Below are 8,985 nucleotides of genomic sequence, written 5' to 3' on the forward strand. Positions count from 1 at the left end.
ATCAAATGGCGCCCGAGGCAACAATAGACCCTTGGAAACAAGTCGGCTGGAAGACGATGTATTGAATCGCGACGCAATTTGAGTGTTCCATCGTCATTAAGAGGCCCTGAACGTTACAATTAACTATCAGTATCGCTTCGGATTCGAAAATCTAGACTCCCAGGAGACGGACCGTAAGGTGCCCGAGGCAGCAATATCCCCTTGGAGACAAGTCGGCTGGAGGACGATGTATTGAATCTTGACGCAATTTGAGTGTTCCATCGTCATTAGGAGGCCCTGAACGTTACAATTAACTATCACTTATGCGACAGATTCGAAATTATAGACTCGCAGGAAGACGTCCAAAAGGCGCCCGAAGCAACAATAGACCCTTAGAGACAAATCGGCTGGAGGACGATGTATTGAATCTCGACGCAATTTGAGTGTTTCATCGACATTAACTATCAGGTTTGCGTCGGATTCGAAAAAATAAACTCGCAGGAGAACGACCATAAGGTGACCGAGGCAGCAATAGACCCTTGGAGACAAGTCGGCTGAAGGACGATGTATTGAATCTCGACGCAATTGGAGTGTTCCATCGTCATTAGGAAGCCCTGAACGTTACAATTAACAATCAATTTCGCGTCGGATTCGAAAATCAATACTCACAGGAGACGGACAATATGTTGCCCGAGGCAGCAATATCCCCTTGGAGACAAGTCGGCTGGAGGACGATGTATTGAATCCCGACGCAATATGAGTGATCCATCGTCATTAGGAGGCCCTGAACGTTACAATTAACTATCATTTTTTCGTCGGATTCGAAAATCTAGACTCACAGGAGAACGACCATTAGGTGCCACAGGCAGAAATAAACCCTTGGAGACAAATCGGCTGGAGGACGATGTATTGAATCGCGACGCAATTTGAGTGTTCCATCGTCATTACGAGGCCCTAAACATTACAATTAACCATCAGTTTTGCGTCGGATTCGAAAATCTATTCTCACAGGAGACGGACCACAAGGTTCCCGAGGCATCAGTATCCCCTTGGATACAAGTCGGCTGGTGGACGATGTATTGAATCTCGACGCAATTTGAGTGTTCCATCGCCATTAGGAGGCGTGAACGTTACAATTAACTATCAGTTTTGCGTCGGATTCGATAATCTAGACTCACAGGAGAACGATCAAATGGCGCCCGAGGCAACAATAGACCCTTGGAAACAAGTCGGCTGGAAGACGATGTATTGAATCGCGACGCAATTTGAGTGTTCCATCGTCATTAGGAGGCCCTAAACGATATAATTAACTATCAGTTTCGCGTCGGATTCGAAAGTCTAGATTCATGGGAGACGGACTATGTGGTGCCCGAGGCAGCAATATCCCCTTAGAGACAAGTCGTCAGGAGGACGATGTATTGGATCTCGTCGCAATTTGAGTGTTCCATCGTCATTAGGAGGCCCTGAAGGTTACAACTAACTATCAGTTTCGCGTCGGATTCGAAAATCTAGACTCACAGGAGACGGACCATATGGTGCCCGCCACAGCAATATCCCATTGGAGACAAGTAGGCTGGAGGAAGATGTATTGAATCTCGACGCAATTTGAGTGTTCCAACGTCATTAGGAGGCCATGAACGTTAGAATTAACTATCAGTTATGCGTCGGATTCCGTAATCTAGATTGACTGGAGGACGACCAAAAGGCGCCCGAGACAACAATAGACCCTTGGAGACAAGTCGGCTGGAGGACGATGTATTGAATCGCGACGCAATTTGAGTGTTCCATCGTCATTAGGAGGCCCTGAACGTTACAATTAAGTATCAGTTTTGCGTCGGATTCGATAATCTAGACTCACAGGAGAACGACCATAAGGTGCCCGAGGCAGCAATAGACCCTTGGAGACAAGTCGGCTGAAGGACGATGTATTGAATCTCGACGCAATTTGAGTGTTCCATCGTCATTAGGAGGCCCTGAACGTTATATGTAAGAATCGGTTTTGCGTCGGATTCGACAATCTAGACTCACAGGAGAACGACAATAAGGTGCCAAAGGCAGCAATAGACCCTTGAGACAAGTCGGCTGGAGGACTATGTATTAATTCGCGACGGACTTTCAGCATTCCATCGTCATTAGAAGGCCCTGAACGTTATAATTAACTAACATTTTGCGTCGGATTCGAAAATCTAGAGTCACAGGAGAATGACCATAAGGTGCCCGAGGCAGCAATATCCCCTTGGAGACAAGTCGGCTGGAGGACGATATATTGAATCACGACGTAATTTGAGTGTTCCATCGTCAGTAGGAGGCCCTGAACGTTACAATGAAATATCAGTTATGCGTCGGATTCGTAAGTCCAGACTCACAGGAGAACGACCACAAGGTGCCCGAGGCTGCAATAGACCCTTGGAGGCAAGTCGGCTGGAGGCAGATGCATTGAATCTCGACGCAATTTGAGTGTTCCATTGTCATTAGGAGGCCCTGAACGTTACAATTAACTATCAGTTTCGCGTCTGATTCGAAAATCTAGACTCACAGGAGACGGACCATATGGTGCCCGAGGCAGCAATATCCCCTTGGTTACAAGTCGGCTGGAGGACGATGTATTGAACCTCGACGCAATTTGAGTGTTTCATCGTCATTAGGATGCCATGAACGTTACAATTAACCATCTGTTTTGCGTCGGATTCGAAAATCTAGACTCACAGGTGGACGTCCAAAAGGTGCCCGAGGCAACAATGGACCCTTAGAGACAAGTCGGCTGGAGGACGATGTATTGAATCTCGACGCAATTTGAGTGTTCCATCGTCATTAGGAGGCCCTGTGCGTTACAATTAACTATCAGTTTTGCGACGTATTCGTAAATCTAGAGTCACAGGAGAACGAGCGTAAGGTGCCACAGGCAGCAATAGACCCTTGGAGACAAGTCGGCTGGAGGACGATGTATTGAATCTCGACGCAATTTGATTGTTCCATCGTCATTAGGACTCCCTGAACGTTAAAATTAAGTATCAGTTTTGCGTCGGATTCGATAATCTACACTCACAGGAGAACGACCATAAGGTGCCCGAGGCAGCAATAGACCTTTGGAGACAAGTCGGCTGGAGGACGATTTATTGAATCTCGACGCAATTTGAGGGTTCCATCGTCATTAGGAGGCCGTGAACGTTACAATTAACTATCAGTTTTGCGTCGGATTCGATAATCTAGATCCACAGGAGAATGACCAAAGGGCGCCGGAGGCAACAATAGATCATTGGAGACAAGTCGGCTGGACGACGATGAATTGAATCGCGACGCAATTTGAGTGTTCCATCGCCATTAAGAGGCCCTGAACGTTACAATTTACTATCAGTATCGCTTCGGATTCGAAAATCTAGACTCCCAGGAGACGGACCGTAAGGTGCCCGAGGCAGCAATATCCCCTTGGAGACAAGTCGGCTGGAGGACGATGTATTGAATCTTGACGCAATTTGAGTGTTCCATCGTCATTAGGAGGCCCTGAACGTTACAATTAACTATCACTTATGCGACAGATTCGAAATTATAGACTCGCAGGAAGACGTCCAAAAGGCGCCCGAAGCAACAATAGACCCTTAGAGACAAGTCGGCTGGAGGACGATGTATTGAATCTCAACGCAATTTGAGCGTTTCATCGTCGTTAGGAGGCCCTAAACGTTACAATTAACAATCAATTTCGCGTCGGATTCGAAAATCAATACTCACAGGAGACGGACAATATGTTGCCCGAGGCAGCAATATCCCCTTGGAGACAAGTCGGCTGGAGGACGATGTATTGAATCCCGACGCAATATGAGTGATCCATCGTCATTAGGAGGCCCTGAACGTTACAATTTACTATCATTTTTTCGTCGGATTCGATAATCTAGACTCACAGGAGAACGACCATTAGGTGCCACAGGCAGAAATAAACCCTTGGAGACAAATCGGCTGGAGGACGATGTATTGAATCGCGACGCAATTTGAGTGCTCCATCGTCATTAGGAGGCCCTAAACATTACAATTAACCATCAGTTTTGCGTCGGATTCGAAAATCTATTCTCACAGGAGACGGACCACATGGTTCCCGAGGCATCAGTATCCCCTTGGATACAAGTCGGCTGGTGGACGATGTATTGAATCTCGACGAAATTTGAGTGTTCCATCGTCATTAGGAGGCCCTGAACGTTACAATTAACTATCACTTATGCGACGGATTCGAAAATATAGACTCGCAGGAGGACGTCCAAAAGGCGCCCGAAGCAACAATAGACCCTTAGAGACAAGTAGGCTGGAGGACGATGTATTGGATCTCGTCGCAATTTGATATTCCATCGTCATTAGGAAGCCCTGAACGTTACAACTAACTATCAGTTTCGCGGCGGATTCGAAGATCTAGACTCACAGGAGACGGACCATATGGCGCCCGAGGCAGCAATATCCCCTTGGAGACAAGTCGGCTGGAGGACGATGTATTGAATCGCGACGCAATTTGAATGTTCCATCGTCATTAGGAGGCCCTGAACGTTACAATTAATTATCAGTTCTGCGTCGGATTCGATAATCTAGACTCACAGGAGAACGACCATAAGGTGCACGAGGCAGCAATAGACCCTTGGAGACAAGTCGGCTGAAGGACGATGTATTGAATCTCGACGCAATTGGAGTGTTCCATCGTCATTAGGAAGCCCTGAACGTTACAATTAACAATCAATTTCGCGTCGGATTCGAAAATCAATACTCACAGGAGACGGACAATATGTTGCCCGAGGCAGCAATATCCCCTTTGAGACAAGTCGGCTGGAGGACGATGTATTGAATCCCGACGCAATATGAGTGATCCATCGTCATTAGGAGGCCCTGAACGTTACAATTAACTATCATTTTTTCGTCGGATTCGAAAATCTAGACTCACAGGAGAACGACCATTAGGTGCCACAGGCAGAAATAAACCCTTGGAGACAAATCGGCTGGAGGACGATGTATTGAATCGCGACGCAATTTGAGTGTTCCATCGTCATTACGAGGCCCTAAACATTACAATTAACCATCAGTTTTGCGTCGGATTCGAAAATCTATTCTCACAGGAGACGGACCACAAGGTTCCCGAGGCATCAGTATCCCCTTGGATACAAGTCGGCTGGTGGACGATGTATTGAATCTCGACGCAATTTGAGTGTTCCATCGTCATTAGGAGGCGTGAACGTTACAATTAACTATCAGTTTTGCGTCGGATTCGATAATCTAGACTCACAGGAGAACGATCAAATGGCGCCCGAGGCAACAATAGACCCTTGGAAACAAGTCGGCTGGAAGACGATGTATTGAATCGCGACGCAATTTGAGTGTTCCATCGTCATTAGGAGGCCCTAAACGATATAATTAACTATCAGTTTCGCGTCGGATTCGAAAGTCTAGATTCATGGGAGACGGACTATATGGTGCCCGAGGCAGCAATATCCCCTTAGAGACAAGTCGTCAGGAGGACGATGTATTGGATCTCGTCGCAATTTGAGTGTTCCATCGTCATTAGGAGGCCCTGAAGGTTACAACTAACTATCAGTTTCGCGTCGGATTCGAAAATCTAGACTCACAGGAGACGGACCATATGGTGCCCGCGGCAGCAATATCCCATTGGAGACAAGTAGGCTGGAGGAAGATGTATTGAATCTCGACGCAATTTGAGTGTTCCAACGTCATTAGGAGGCCATGAACGTTAGAATTAACTATCAGTTATGCGTCGGATTCCGTAATCTAGATTGACTGGAGGACGACCAAAAGGCGCCCGAGACAACAATAGACCCTTGGAGACAAGTCGGCTGGAGGACGATGTATTGAATCGCGACGCAATTTGAGTGTTCCATCGTCATTAGGAGGCCCTGAACGTTACAATTAAGTATCAGTTTTGCGTCGGATTCGATAATCTAGACTCACAGGAGAACGACCATAAGGTGCCCGAGGCAGCAACAGACCCTTGGAGACAAGTCGGCTGAAGGACGATGTATTGAATCTCGACGCAATTTGAGTGTTCCATCGTCATTAGGAGGCCCTGAACGTTATATGTAAGAATCGGTTTTGCGTCGGATTCGACAATCTAGACTCACAGGAGAACGACAATAAGGTGCCAAAGGCAGCAATAGACCCTTGGAGACAAGTCGGCTGGAAGGCGATGTATTGAATCTCGACGCAATTTGGGTAACCCATCGTCATTAGGTGGCCCTGAACGTTACAATTAACTATCATTTTTTCGTCGGTTTCGAAAATCTAGACACACAGGAGAACGACCATTAGGTGCCACAGGCAGCAATAAACCCTTGGAGACAAATCGGCTGGAGGACGATGTATTGAATCGCGACGTAATTTGAGTATTCCATCGTCATTAGGAGGTCCTGAACGATACAATTAACCATCAGTTTCGCGTCGGATTCGAAAATCTAGACTCACAGGAGCACGACCATTATGTGCCAGAGGCAGCAATAGACCCTTTTAGACAAGTCGGCTGGAGGACGATGTATTGAATCTCGACGCAATTGGAGTGTTCCATCGTCATTAGGAGGCCCTGAACGTTACAATTAACAATCAATTTCGCGTCGGATTCGAAAATCTAGACTCATAGGACACGGACAATATGTTGCCCGAGGCAGCAATATCCCCTTGGAGACATGTCGGCTGGAGGACGATGTATTGAACCTCGACGCAATTTGAGTGTTCCATCGTCATTTGGAGGCCCTGAACGTTACGATTAATTATCAGTTATGCGTCGGATTCGATAATCTAGACTCACAGGAGAACGACCATAAGGTGCACGAAGCAGCAATAGACCCTTGGAGACAAGTTGGCTGAAGGACGATGTATTGAATCTCGACGCAATTGGAGTGTTCCATCGTCATTAGGAAGCCCTGAACGTTACAATTAACAATCAATTTCGCGTCGGATTCGAAAATCAATACTCACAGGAGACGGACAATATGTTGCCCGAGGCAGCAATATCCCCTTGGAGACAAGTCGGCTGGAGGACGATGTATTGAATCCCGACGCAATATGAGTGATCCATCGTCATTAGGAGGCCCTGAACGTTACAATTAACTATCATTTTTTCGTCGGATTCGAAAATCTAGACTCACAGGAGAACGACCATTAGGTGCCACAGGCAGCAATAAACCCTTGGAGACAAATCGGCTGGAGGACGATGTATTGAATCGCGACGCAATTTGAGTGTTCCATCGTCATTAGGAGGCCCTAAACATTTCAATTAACCATCAGTTTTGCGTCGGATTCGAAAATTTATTCTCACAGGAGACGGACAATAAGGTTCCCGAGGCTGCAGTATCCCCTTGGATACAAGTCGGCTGGTGGACGATGTATTGAATCTCGACGCAATTTGAGTGTTCCACCGTCATTAGGGGCCCTGAACGTTACAATTAATTATCAGTTTTGCGTCGGATTCGATAATCTAGATTCACAGGAGAACGACCAAAAGGCGCCCGAGGCAATAATAGACCCTTGGAAACAAGTCGGCTGGAGGACGATGAATTGAATCGCGACGCAAGTTGAGTGTTCCATCGTCATTAGGAGGCCCTAAACGTCACAATTAACTATCAATTTCGCGTCGGATTCGAAAATCTAGACTCACAGGAGACGGACAATATGTTACCCGAGGCAGCAATATCCCCTTGGAGACAAGTCGGCTGGAGGACGATGTATTGAATCCCGACGCAATATGAGTGATCCATCGTCATCAGGAGGCCCTGACCGTTACAATTAACTATCATTTTTTCGTCGGATTCGAAAATCTAGACTCACACGAGAACGACCATTAGGTGCCACAGGCAGCAATAAACCCTTGGAGACAAATCGGCTGGAGGACGATGTATTGAATCGCGAACCAATTTGAGTGTTCCATCGTCATTAGGAGGCCCTGAACGTTAAAATTAACTATCAGTTTTCCGTCGGATTCCATAATCTAGACTCACAGGAGAACGACCAAACGGCGGCCGAGGCAAGAATAGACCCTTGGAGACAAGTCGGCTGGAGGACAATGTATTGAATCGTGACGCAATTTGAGTATTCCATCGTCATTAGGAGGTCCTGAACGTTACAATTAACCATCAGTTTCGCGTCGGATTCGAAAATCTAGACTCACAGGAGCACGACCATAAGGTGCAGAGGCAGCAATAGACCCTTGGAGACAAGTCGGCTGGAGGACGATGTATTGAATCTCGACGCAATTTCAGTGTTCCATCGTCATTAGGAGCCGTGAACGTTACAATTAACTATCAGTTTTGCGTCGGATTCGATAATCTAGACCTACAGGAGAACGACCAAATGGCGCCCGAGGCAACAATAGAACCTTGGAAACAAGTCGCCTGGAAGACGATGTACTGAATCGCGACGCAATTTGAGTGTTCCTTCGTCATTATGAGGCCCGGAACGTTACAATTAACTATCATTTTTTCGTCGGATTCGAAAATCTAGACTCACAGGAGAACGACCATTAGGTGCCACAGGCAGCAATAAACCCTTGGAGACAAATCGGCTGGAGGACGATGTATTGAATCGCGACGTAATTTGAGTATTCCATCGTCATTAGGAGGTCCTGAACGATACAATTAACCATCAGTTTCGCGTCGGATTCGAAAATCTAGACTCACAGGAGCACGACCATTATGTGCCAGAGGCAGCAATAGACCCTTTTAGACAAGTCGGCTGGAGGACGATGTATTGAATCTCGACGCAATTGGAGTGTTCCATCGTCATTAGGAGGCCCTGAACGTTACAATTAACAATCAATTTCGCGTCGGATTCGAAAATCTAGACTCATAGGACACGGACAATATGTTGCCCGAGGCAGCAATATCCCCTTGGAGACATGTCGGCTGGAGGACGATGTATTGAACCTCGACGCAATTTGAGTGTTCCATCGTCATTAGGAGGCCCTGAACGTTACGATTAATTATCAGTTATGCGTCGGATTCGATAATCTAGACTCACAGGAGAACGACCATA

The sequence above is a fragment of the Schistocerca americana genome, unplaced genomic scaffold (assembly GCF_021461395.2).
Source record: "Schistocerca americana isolate TAMUIC-IGC-003095 unplaced genomic scaffold, iqSchAmer2.1 HiC_scaffold_17, whole genome shotgun sequence".
Taxonomy (NCBI): domain Eukaryota; kingdom Metazoa; phylum Arthropoda; class Insecta; order Orthoptera; family Acrididae; genus Schistocerca; species Schistocerca americana.